Below are 11,942 nucleotides of genomic sequence, written 5' to 3' on the forward strand. Positions count from 1 at the left end.
CTCTGACTTGTGGTGGTGCTGTAGCTTCAACCTGGGATCACAGAGTCTGAGGCATAACCATTGTATTGAATAACCATGGTCCTCATTACTCCTATCTTAAAAATGAAGAAATTAAAGTTATTGTCAGAGTCAGGATTTGAACCTGTTCTGTGTACCAAATGCAGACCAAAGACAGTTATGCCAATAGGCTTTACAACTAATGCTCACTATTTGCACCTGCAATTTTAGGGATAGATTGAATTATAAATGAAAGAGAGGGTTTGGTGACTGAGATAGTCACAAGACAGCATTCTGTACTCACTGAGACAACTTAATAAAGTTAGGATATGAAGCCAACAGACATGAACTATAAATATTAACTTTATTCCTTATTCTGTTCTCTCTGTATAGTTCTCATAGGGATACAGCTCCTCAACTTATTGAGAATTTAGAATACCCAGGGTATATGACCATGTGAGTGAGCTTTGATGGAGGCCCGTGACAAAGCTTAAGCTCCCCAAACACTATGGTAATATTTTCTTCGATTTCTCAAGATAGGAATTGAAGAAAAAAAAAGTTTCTGTACTGGTCTTCAAAGAGTATCAATATACAGTTTATATACTTAAAAATTTTATTGATAAAAGATATGGTAGAAAACATTATGGTTCATCTTACCAAAGATTAAAAAAAAATACTACCAATAGGGGATAGAGCAGCAGGTTAAGCTCAAGTGGCACAAAGCGCAAGGACAGGCGTAGGGATTCGGGTTTGAACCCCTGGCTCCCCACCTACAGGGGAGTCGCTTTACAGGCAGTGAAGCAGGTTTGCAGGTGTCTATCTTTCTCTCCCCCTCTCTGTCTTCCCCTCCTTTCTCCATTTCTTTCTGGCCTATCCAACAACGAACGACATCAACAACAATAATAACCACAACAAGGCTACAACAAGGTCAACAAAAGGGGGAAAAATGACCTCCAGGAGCAGTGGATTCATAGTGCAGGCACTGAACCCCAGCAATAACCCTAGAGGCAAAAAAAAAATACTACTAATAATAATAACCAAGTCAAATTGAATTATCTTGAAAAAAGAAAAAAGAACTTGTGGAAGAGAAGAAGAAGAAGAAAAAACTAAAAAGGCATTCATGTCTTTAACTTAAACTGCAGGTTTCTCTTTTTCCCCTTGTCTACATAAGTCTAGAAAGAGTTAAATAAATATTTTTCATTCTTATGCCTTCTTTTCCTTACCAAGAGTACAAGTTACCTTTTAATTGGAAAGTCAGGGAATAAAAATTTAATCCTTACCTCCCATAAAGTATCTTAGTAAATAAAAAATAACCATAGCTTCTGAATGCTATATACTGTATATATCACAAGCCAAGCTCTTGCTCTATTAATATGCATTTCTCTTAGGATTTTCACACCATTCTTACTAGATAGGGAGCAATAGAACCATTTTTCATTTTTCAGGTGAAAACACAGTGGCTCAGAAAAAATTAAGGAGCCTAACCAAATCTTACACCTGATAAAAGTCATTGTCAGGTCTCAGGCATTGGGGCTCAAGAGGAAATTTTATTCCTTCCCTACTTATAATGTAAGGTTTGAAATGGGGAGCCACTTCTGAATTATAACTAGGCCTGCAGGTTAAATATTGTGAATGAGTCCTACTTGTGACAACCCTTGAAGAAAATGCAAATTAATGTCACCTGGCATAGTCAAACTTGTTTTATTTAGCCAGTGTGGTGGTAATACTTTCCTAAGGAGGAAAAATCAGTGCCAGGATTGATAGCTAGATGTGTCACTCTAAATATTATTCTACTTCATATTACCATTCAACTGTTCTTAGGCATTTAAAATATTAAAAAGCAGGGTAATTAGAGAGTGGAAATGTATGTTCCAAGTCTTGTAAAGGCCCTGTTCACAGGGATAGATTTAGAAAACTTTCTGCTAATATAATGAAGAAATAGGCACAAAATAGGAAGAAAAGAAAAAAAAAAAAACCAAAAAAACCCCACCTCTCTTTTTCTCAAGGAGAATAACTTATATTGTACTAGAAAATTCCACCATCATAACTATCTTAACCATGCAGTTCCACTGGCTTGAAAGTCTCCTGACTATTGACTGAAAGTTAAGCACATATAGTATAAAGGCCCACACAAAGATCTAGGTTTAAGCCTGCTATCTCAATCTGCTTCACAATTAACACAACTTGTGTCTCCCTCTCTATTTCTGCCTCCTCTCTCAGTTTCTCTCTATCCTATCCAATAAAATGAAAAAAAAAAATGGCTGCCAGGAGCAGTGGATACATAGCGCAAGCACTGAGCTGAAGCAATAATCCTGGAAGCTAAAAAAAAAAAAAAAGAAGACTGGCATCCACACACTCACAGCTCACTGTCCCGCTCTTCTTCTCTACCCTGTACCTACTTTCCTCTACCCCTCCCTTTAAACCTTAATCCTATTCAAGGTTACAGAAAATGGGAATAAACTAAACACAGCCAGCAACGAAAGGATTTCTAACTTTCGTTTTAACACTGGGCATTTTTGAACACAGCAAGCACATAATTTTTACTAAGTATTTTCTGCCCTTCTTGTGACTCCTTCTAAAAATGAAATTTAGGGGTCGGGTGATGGTGCACCTGGTTGAGCACACATGTTACAATGCTCAAGGACCCGGGTTTGAGCCCCCAGTCCCCACCTGCAGGGGAAAAAGCTTTGCGAGTGGTGAAGCAGTGCTGTAGGTGTCTCTCTTTCTCTCCCTCTCTATCACCTCCTTCCCTCTTGATTTCTGGCTGTCTCTATCCACTAAATAAAGATAGTAAAAAAAAAAAAATTAGGGGGGCTGGGCGGTAGCACAGTGGGTTAAGCACACGTGGCACAAAGCACAAAGACTGGAGTAAGGATCTTGGTTTTAGCCCCTGGCTCCCCACCTGCACCGGGATCACTTCACAAGCCATTAAGTAGGTCTGCAGGTGTCTGTCTTTCCCTTTCCCTCTCTGTCTTCCCCTGCTCTCTCCATTTCTCTCTGTCCTATCCAACAACAACGACATCAAAACAACAATAATAATCACAACTATGATAAAAACAAAGGCAACAAAAGAGAAATAAAATAAAATACATTTAAAAAAAAAATAAAAACAAAAATAAAATCTATTCCCCTAGGAAGTGTATAACAAAGGGTAGGACAAGAAAGAAAGAATATAATTTGACTTAATATGTTATTCGATCTTTCAGCTTAAATAAAAAACAAACAAGCTTCCACAATTACATCAGGTAGGACTGGTTGTTACAAATCATATGCTATGTAAACATCTGAGCTTTTCAGAGACCAGACCTGAACTCTTCAGAGTACCTAAAAGAGTTTCAAATAATCACACTTTTGTACTGGACATCAGTAAGAAACTAATCTGTGTCAAAGACATGTTCTACAAGCAGGTTAACGGCATGCTCAGTGGCATGCACATGTTGCCATGCACAAAATCCAAGTTCAAGCCTCTGTCCCCTCCGTGAAGCAGTACTGCAGGTATCTTTCCATCTCTTTCCTTAGCTCTTCCTCCTCTCTCAATTTCTCTCTGCCCTATTATATAAATTAAAAAATGGTCACTGGGAGGAGTGGATTCATTGTTCAGGCACTGAACCTGAGTGATAATTCTGTGGAAATTAAAAAAAAAAAAATCTTGGAGTTCTAGATTTTTACACTGCTGCAATTATTATAATTGTTTTTATTTTACCATTGATTATTATTGTTTATTTCTTACTATATTAATTTATAAATTAAGTTGCATCAGAAAAATTATCATTTACAGAGATCTCATATATAGAGAGCCCACACATATATAGACATCTAGTATATGACATCTAAAACTATTCAATGGGGAAAAGAAGACCTCTTTAATAAATGGTGCTGGAAAAACTGGACAGTAATGTAGAAAGTTGAGTCCCCACCTGCAAGGGGAAAGCTTGACGAGTGGTGAAGCAGTGCTGCAGGTATCTCTCTGTCTCTCTCCCTACCTCCCTTTCACTTTCTCTCTGTCTTTATCCAATAATGAATAAATATATTTTAAAAAAAAATGAAACCAAGCCACAACTTAACACAATACACCAAAATTAACTAAAAATGGATCAAACACCTGAATACTATTCCTGAAACTATGAAATAAATAGAAGAAAACATCAGTGAAGCACTTTTGTACCTTAATATAAAAAATATATATTTCAAGAGTCAACACTATAGACAAGTGAAGCAAAAACACTATTAAATAAATGGGGCTATGTCAAACTGAAAAGCTTCTACACTGGGCAGGAGCAGATAACAGATAGCACAATGGTGATGCAAAGAGACTTATGCCTGAGGTTCCAAAGTTACAGGTTGAATCCCTTACACCACCATAAGCCACAGCTGAGCAGTGCTCTGCTAAAGACATAAAGTAAATAATAAACATGTTTTAAATAAAAAATTAAAAAGCTTCTACAGCTTGAGAGAAAATTTCAAGGGGCCAGGTGGTGGTGCACCTGGTTAAGCTCAAATAGGGTAAAGCTCAAGGACCAGTGCAAGGATCCCGGTTTGAGGCCCCAGCTCCCCACTTGCGGGGGGGGGGGGGGGGGTTGGTCACTTTACAAGCAGTGAAGAAGGTCCGCAGGTGTCTTTCTGTCCCCCTTTCTGTCTTCCCCTCCACTCTCAATTTCTCTCTGTTCTGTTCAAAAAATCGGAGAAAAAAAAAAAAAAGCTTCCAGAAGCAGTGGATTTGCAGTGCAGGTATTGAGCCCCAGCAATAAACCAGTAAGGGAAAAAAAAATTCAGAAGGATAAAAAGGCAACTCAGCAATTGGGAGAAAATATTTCCGTATTACACATCTGACAAGAGACTGATATCAAACATCTATAAAGAAATCAAGTTAAAAGTTCTGGTGGTAGGAATTGTGTGGAGTTATACCCCTCTTATCCTATGGTTTAGGCAATGTTTCCTTTTTATAAATAAAAAATTTTAAAAAGAGAGAGAGAGAAAGAAGATAGGAGACTGACTGTCCTTCATATACCTGGCTAGAAGTCCTGGAATTCTTGTTTGTCCCATTTCTCAGCTCAAAGCCAACAACTGCTAGAAATTTGTCATCTCCCCAGGAATGAAGTAAGCTTACACAAATGTGTGTATACATTCCCATCTTTTTCCCTCCTGTCTTATGTATACCAATAAATGATCAGTGAATGCTGATTAAATATATCAAAAAAAAGTGACCAAATATTTGGATAGAAAATTTTCTTTTTTTAAAAAAAAAAATTATTTCCCTTTGTTGCCCTATTGTTGTAGTTGTTGTTATTGATGTTGTTGTTGGATAGGACAGAGAGAAATGGAGAGAGGAGGGGAAGACAGAGAGGGGGAGAGAAAGATAGACACCTGCAGACCTGCTTCACCAAAGCGACGACTCCCTGGGAAGCCGGGGGGCTCGAACCGGATCCTTACTCCAGTCTTTGAGCCACCTGCGCTTAACCCGCTGCGCTACTGCCCGACTTAGATAGAAAATTTTCTAAAGAAGATAAATGGGGAGGGGGGGCAGGCGGTAGTGCAGCAGGTTAAGCACACGTGGTGCAAAGCTCGAGGACTGGAGTAAGGATCCCGGTTCGAGCCCCCGGCTCCCCCCCCACCTGCAGAGAGGTCATTTTACAGGTGGTGAAGCAGGTCTGCAAGTGTCTATCTTTCTCTCCCCCTCTCTGTCCTTCCCCTCCTCTCTCCATTTCTCTCTGTCCTATCAAACAACAACAGCAGCAATAACAACAATAATAACAATAACAATGATAAACAAGGGCAACCAAAAAAAGGGAAAAAATATAAAAAAGAAGATAAATAGGAAGCCCAGAGACATTTGAAAAAATGTGTCACATCATTTATCATTAGAGAAATGCAAATTAAAACCACAATGAAATAGCACTTCAAACGTGTAAGAAAGACCTACATCAACAAAACGGGAAATGACAAATATTGGCAGCATCTGTGGAAAATCATCAAACAAGTAAATGCAGTTAAACTTAAGGTTAACTTAGACCTCACTAAAATCCTAGATATTTCCTCTCTCACTTGAGGCTAGACCCCACAAACCTAATACCAGTTTGGATACAACAAATAACACTCAACATTTTAACAGCTGTGAGAAAGTCTAAGCTCCTCAGATAAAGAAAAGACTGCAAGAGCATGAAACAGGCAAGAGACTGACTCACTTGATGTTGGCCTTTTGGGCCTATATAAGGCCACCGCGTCATCTGGGGCCCTAGTCAGGGGATCCTTGGATTCCCACACAGATATGATGGGCCTAGACCTCTAATAGATTCCTCTCTCCACCATCACTGGTCACTTCAATCAGGAACATCATCATAAGCCCTCTTGTGAGTCTGTCCAGAAACTTGTGCTTATTATAAAGCAGCAATAGTAGGGACCACCCCACTCTCTAAAGGGAAGCTAGGTCATCCGGCTCTTGCACTCAAGGAACACTAACCTGGAAATGAGTGCAGCCTAGAATATTCCCTGCTGTAACCATGGGCTGTGAGTTCAGACCAACAAAGATTAGGAGGTTACACAGGTTCCTGTGCTAAAGGTGAATATGGGCCCTGGGTCAGATCAGTGAGTTACAGTTTGTTGTATTTATATATTTTCTTCAAGTTTGGGAGCTACTCCCTGCCCTAAACCAGCCCTAAACCAGCTTTCTAGCTCTATGAAATAAATAAACATAATCTAAAAAAAAGATTATATTGTATCAGTTGGGACAAAATAGAACTGGAGGTGATTATGCTTAGTGAAGAATGAAAGGAAATGAAATTCAGCTACCCAATGTTTTCACTTAGATGTGGAATATAGACATTTAAAGCACATGAAACTGCAGTAAATAAATAAACAAACAAATAAATAAATGGACCAATCTAAACCTTTGTGAGAACTATGGTGGGTGGGGGTGAGATTGGGTGAATGGGTGGCTCACTTCATCGGCTAACCATTATTAAATCATTAATAAAAATGGAAAAACAAAGAAGAAAAATTATCATTATATGATATAAATTCAATACAATTCATTGCCTGGAAACTTTGGGAAACTTAGAATTTATGCCTCCTGACAGATAATCAAGACTTTTGGGAGGTGGGCAGGGAATACTACTTGATCTTAATTTGTGGAAAAGTTTTGCAAATATCCTCAGCTTAGATGAAGTGCACATATTTGGTTATATTGCCTTGTATTTATTTATTTGTTTGAATTTCTCTATTTGGGGGTTAATGGTTTACATCCACAGTAAAATACAGTAGTTTGTACATGTGTAACATTTGTCTGTCAGCCAGACCTTCCACTTTCTGCACCCTATAATGACCCTGGGTCCATAAATATAAAGAACAGGAATAAAGAACAGGAAAGCATCCAATGGAGGGAATGGGATACAGAACTCTGGTGATGGGAATTGTGTGGAACTGTACCCCTCTTATCCTATGGTCTTGTCAATCATTATTAAATGAAAGAGAAAGAAAGAAAGAAAGAAAGAAAGAAAGAAAGAAAGAAAGAAAGAAAAATGGAAAATGGTCCTTATCTTCCTCAAGTGACTTTAAAGTAAATGGTTTCAGCAAGATATACTTAAGGATGGTGTTGACTATAGATGTTTTATAAACACCTTATCAGATAAAAGACACCCTTTTCTAGAACCAGTATTGAGATATTTATTTATTTATTTATTTTTGAATGAATGGTTTATTTTTAAAGTTTCATAGCCACATATGTGCCTGTGTAACTTACAACTAACACTAGAATTCCTGTGGCCCCCTCACTGTTTCCCTCTGACAACCACCACAATATTCAGAAAGTAACATTCACAAAACCTGAGATGTTACTTTTTACAAGTTCGTTTGCTTTAGTTTTTGATATTCTACATGAGTGAAATCATCGGACAGCTGTCTTTCAACTCATTATTATTTTACTTAGCATATACACCTTGTGCTTATAGACTCCTATGAAAAGAGAGTCATATAAGAATGGGGAAAAAATTCACTAGGTTCTTAGTTAACATTGGGATGAACCATTGGTCATAAAACACTGGGTCACTCTAGGTAACCAATTATTTGGTTTTCTTTGTTTAAAAAAAGACTTTCAAAAGAATGTTCCTATTTCAAAAAAAAATTTTCAAATGACAAGATCTTGGCCTGGTTGGGTTTTCACTGTTTTATTGTGATGTTAATTTTCAGCATTGGTATCATAGATTAATCATCATAAGGCAAAAATTACTTAACAGCCCAGCTATGTCTTTAGATCTCCAGAAGGTGGAGACAGCACATCATGAAAAACTTCAGCCTAACCATTTTTTTAAAAGGATTTATTTATTATTCATGACATGTAGAGGGAGAGAGAACCGGAGAATCACTTTAGCACATGCTTTATCCTCTGTGACAACTCCCAGGATGCTTAAAATTTTGTTTTAACATAATTTTTCTTTTAGTGGTTTGACGATAGTGTTTCAAAACTAAAATTCCAGGGATAAATCCTCAATAGTTTCATAGCCACATATGTGCCTGTGTAACTTACAACTAACACTAGAATTCCTGTGGCCCCCTCACTGTTTCCCTCTGACAACCACCACAATATTCAGAAAGTAACATTCACAAAACCTGAGATGTTACTTTTTACAAGTTCGTTTGCTTTAGTTTTTGATATTCTACATGAGTGAAATCATCGGATAGCTGTCTTTCAACTCTTTATTATTTTACTTAGCATAATCATCTCTAATTTCCTTCATTTATTTTTTCCTATTTCTTGCCATCTTACAAGGGTGCTTTTATAAGAATGAAGAGGCTACTATATATTTGTGCTAAGTGAAGTTTGGGATGTAATTTCATCTTCTAGCCTACCTTGCCATTCTTGGACTAGTGCAGTCTAGATCCTTGGAGTCAAAAATCCATTATTCCAGGCTATTCTCTGCCACCTGGTTCTGCTACAGGGTAAAGTTAGACTGGAAACCAGATGTTAGGCAAATGGAGATTCCCTTGCCTAATCCACTTTCTTTTTTCTTAATATATTTATTTATTTATTATTGGATAAAGACAGAGAGAAACTGAGAGGGGAGGAGGAGAAGAGGAGGAGGAAGAAGAGCAGCAGGAGGAGAGAGACCTGCAGCCCTGCTTTACCACTCGTGAAGCATTCCCACTGCAGGTGGGGACCAGGGGCTTAAACCCAGGTCCTTGCACACTGTAATGTGTGCACTTAACTAGTGCGCCACCACCTGGCCCCACCTAATGCACTTTCTAAGGCTTCCAATTGTAGAAAGAGTCCAGATAAGAATTCTCTGCCTTTTCAGATCTTTTCCATGGCACCAGCCTATTGCCAAGCTTTTAGTTTCTTCATTTTTTTTTCAAATGAGGACATAACTACCTGTTCTACCACTTATAGAAATGATTCACATAGCTAATGAAATTACATCAAAACATTTTATAAACTACAAAAACTAAACTCACATGGCAACCCTGAGCTCTACCACTGAACTATTGCCCTAGCTCCCTAAACTCATATACCTACTACACACCTTCAATTCTTTTCTCCAATAGTTTTAGAAATAGTAGTGAAAGCTTTACATGTGTATATATATTCGTATCTCTGAATTTTCAACACATGCTTGCACAGTTATTATTATTGCATTCAATATATAAACCACTTAATAGAAGCTCAGAGACTGATTTGATTTGCTATGGTCAAATAGTCATGAAGATTCAACATATTACTGCACCTAAACAGAGGCTCTTTCTCTTTCCATTTCCTTTTCTCTCAGAACCAAATATCATTTTGCGCTAGAGTATAATAGGAGTAATTTAAGAGGGAGAATCATTAAATGACCCGCCCCTACAACAAAACTAACAGAAAAAAAACCTGAAAAAAAAAATCTATGCTAGTATTTTAGAATAGACCACCCAAAAAAATCTCCCCACTTCCCACATTGTTTTAATAATTTTCATGTATCATATCTAATGTGTAAAGTGAGAAATAGTTGTTTTGGAAGTCACCCTAAAGTCAAACTTAGATTTTTCATATCATTTCAAATTGAAAATAAGACACAAAACAGGCAAAACACAAGGAATTCCTCTGGTTTTGGAATGTAGTAGAGAAACAACAAAGAGTGATTTTATATTTTTAGAAATGCAGAAAAACTTTTTTTATAATAGCTGATATGATGTCCTTAGTTGTTAAGACACATTTGCTTATAACCTCAATACCACTATATTTTCATTCTTTATGGAAAACTTGTCTTACAGTAAAAATGACAACTTTATCATATTAATCTGTAAATTCTGTCACTAAAAACGTAAACAGGTTAATTTCTGACCTCTTGGAGCATTCAGTAGAATAGATTTTAGTCACAAATAGAATATTTGCTCAGAAAAGCAGCAATGCCTTGTGAATATAATTTGGTAGTCACTATTCTTATTTTCCACTAGAAAGGAGATTTCATTAGAAGAAGCAAGTGAATTTTTATGGTTTCATCCGTCAAGAGAACATTTCTGAGCAGCTTCTGAGAAAATATTTCTTTTTCTAAATTTATTTTATTTTATTTATAAAAAGGAAACACTGACAAAACCATTAGATAAGAGGGGTACAACTCCACACAATTCCCACCACCAGAACTCTGTATCCCATCCCCTCCCTTGATAGCTTTCCTATTCTTTAACCCTCTGGAAGTATGGACCCAAGGTCACTGTGGGATGCAGAAGGTGGAAGGTTTGGCTTTTGTAATTGCTTCCCCGCTGATCATGGACATTGACAGGTTGATCCATACTCCCAGCCTGCCTCTCTTCCCCTGGTGGGGAGGGGTTCTGGGGAATAGAAGTTGTCTGTCCAGGGAAGTCTGGCATCAGGGTAGCATCTGGAACCTTGTGGCTGAAAAGAGAGTTAACATACAAAGCCAAACAAATTGTTGACTACTCATGAACCAACAGGATAACCACAGATTTGGGGTCTTCACTCTTCATAATGGCATTACAAGGCACAATCATGTTAGCCCCTGCCTCTGCACATCTATGGATAGTGTCAGGACCTACTCCAACATTGGCCTCTATGTCCAAAAGAAAGGCACCTTTAGCATTATAACTTCCTTGAACGTCGGCCCTCCTGACCCAGACTCTACTGTCATATCTAGGGCCATAACTATCTAATTAGCTCATGGTGCCAAATACTCAAGTGTGGTTCCTGGTTTGATGGCAAGTCTAACCTTCATCCCATTCTCCTGAATGTATTTAATCAAAGTCCACAGGTTCTCAGTGGCCTTCAGATGAAAGGTATATTGATTGGCTTCTTATATAGTCATTGGTTTTACCCACTGTTCTGGCCTGGACATAATCATGTACATAACAAAGAAAGGGTCCTGGCTTAGCTGTTGTCAGAGGCTTTCTATCACAGGTGACCAAAGGTGATGTTGGTAACAGAATACCTGTCCATTACATCCAGCTGCTGATAATTGGCCCTAGAGTCCAGCATCCACAGGCATTCGGCACCTAAATAGACCAGGTCACTGTTGAGGATAGATAGTCCAATCTTGCAACCAAACACCATAGTGCTGAATCCCCTTCCCTTCATTTTTTCCTAAACATTATAATATAAACTTCTCTTTCTGTCCGTCTCTCTTTCTCTAATTGCCACCAAGGTTATCCTTGGAGCTCAGTGCTAGCACTACAAATCTACCACTCCCAGTTGCCATCTTTTCTTTTCAATTTTTTTCTTTCTTTTTTCTATCTTTTTTTCTTTGATAGGATAGAGAGAAATAGAGAGGGAATAGTGCAGATGAAGTGTTGGAGGTGCTCAATGCAGACTATTGTGTACTTTTGCTTTCAGGTATATATTTTGCCCTAGTTTATGAATACATGTGAACATATGCTCTCTCTCACAGAACCTGGTCTATATCTAGGTTTTGGGACTTTGTTAGGAAGTGAACCACCTGGAATGGAATTAGAGAATACTATGAAAGGAA

At 37.9% G+C, this 11,942-nt stretch overlaps 1 pseudogene; it reads right to left on the reverse strand.

Annotated features, from left to right (window-relative positions):
* Positions 1–10,458: 10,458 nt before the first annotated feature.
* On the reverse strand, positions 10,459–11,698 carry LOC103110850 (ribulose-phosphate 3-epimerase-like; annotated as a pseudogene).
* Positions 11,699–11,942: the final 244 nt, after the last annotated feature.

This window comes from Erinaceus europaeus, chromosome 4 (genome assembly GCF_950295315.1).
Source record: "Erinaceus europaeus chromosome 4, mEriEur2.1, whole genome shotgun sequence".
Classification (NCBI taxonomy): domain Eukaryota; kingdom Metazoa; phylum Chordata; class Mammalia; order Eulipotyphla; family Erinaceidae; genus Erinaceus; species Erinaceus europaeus.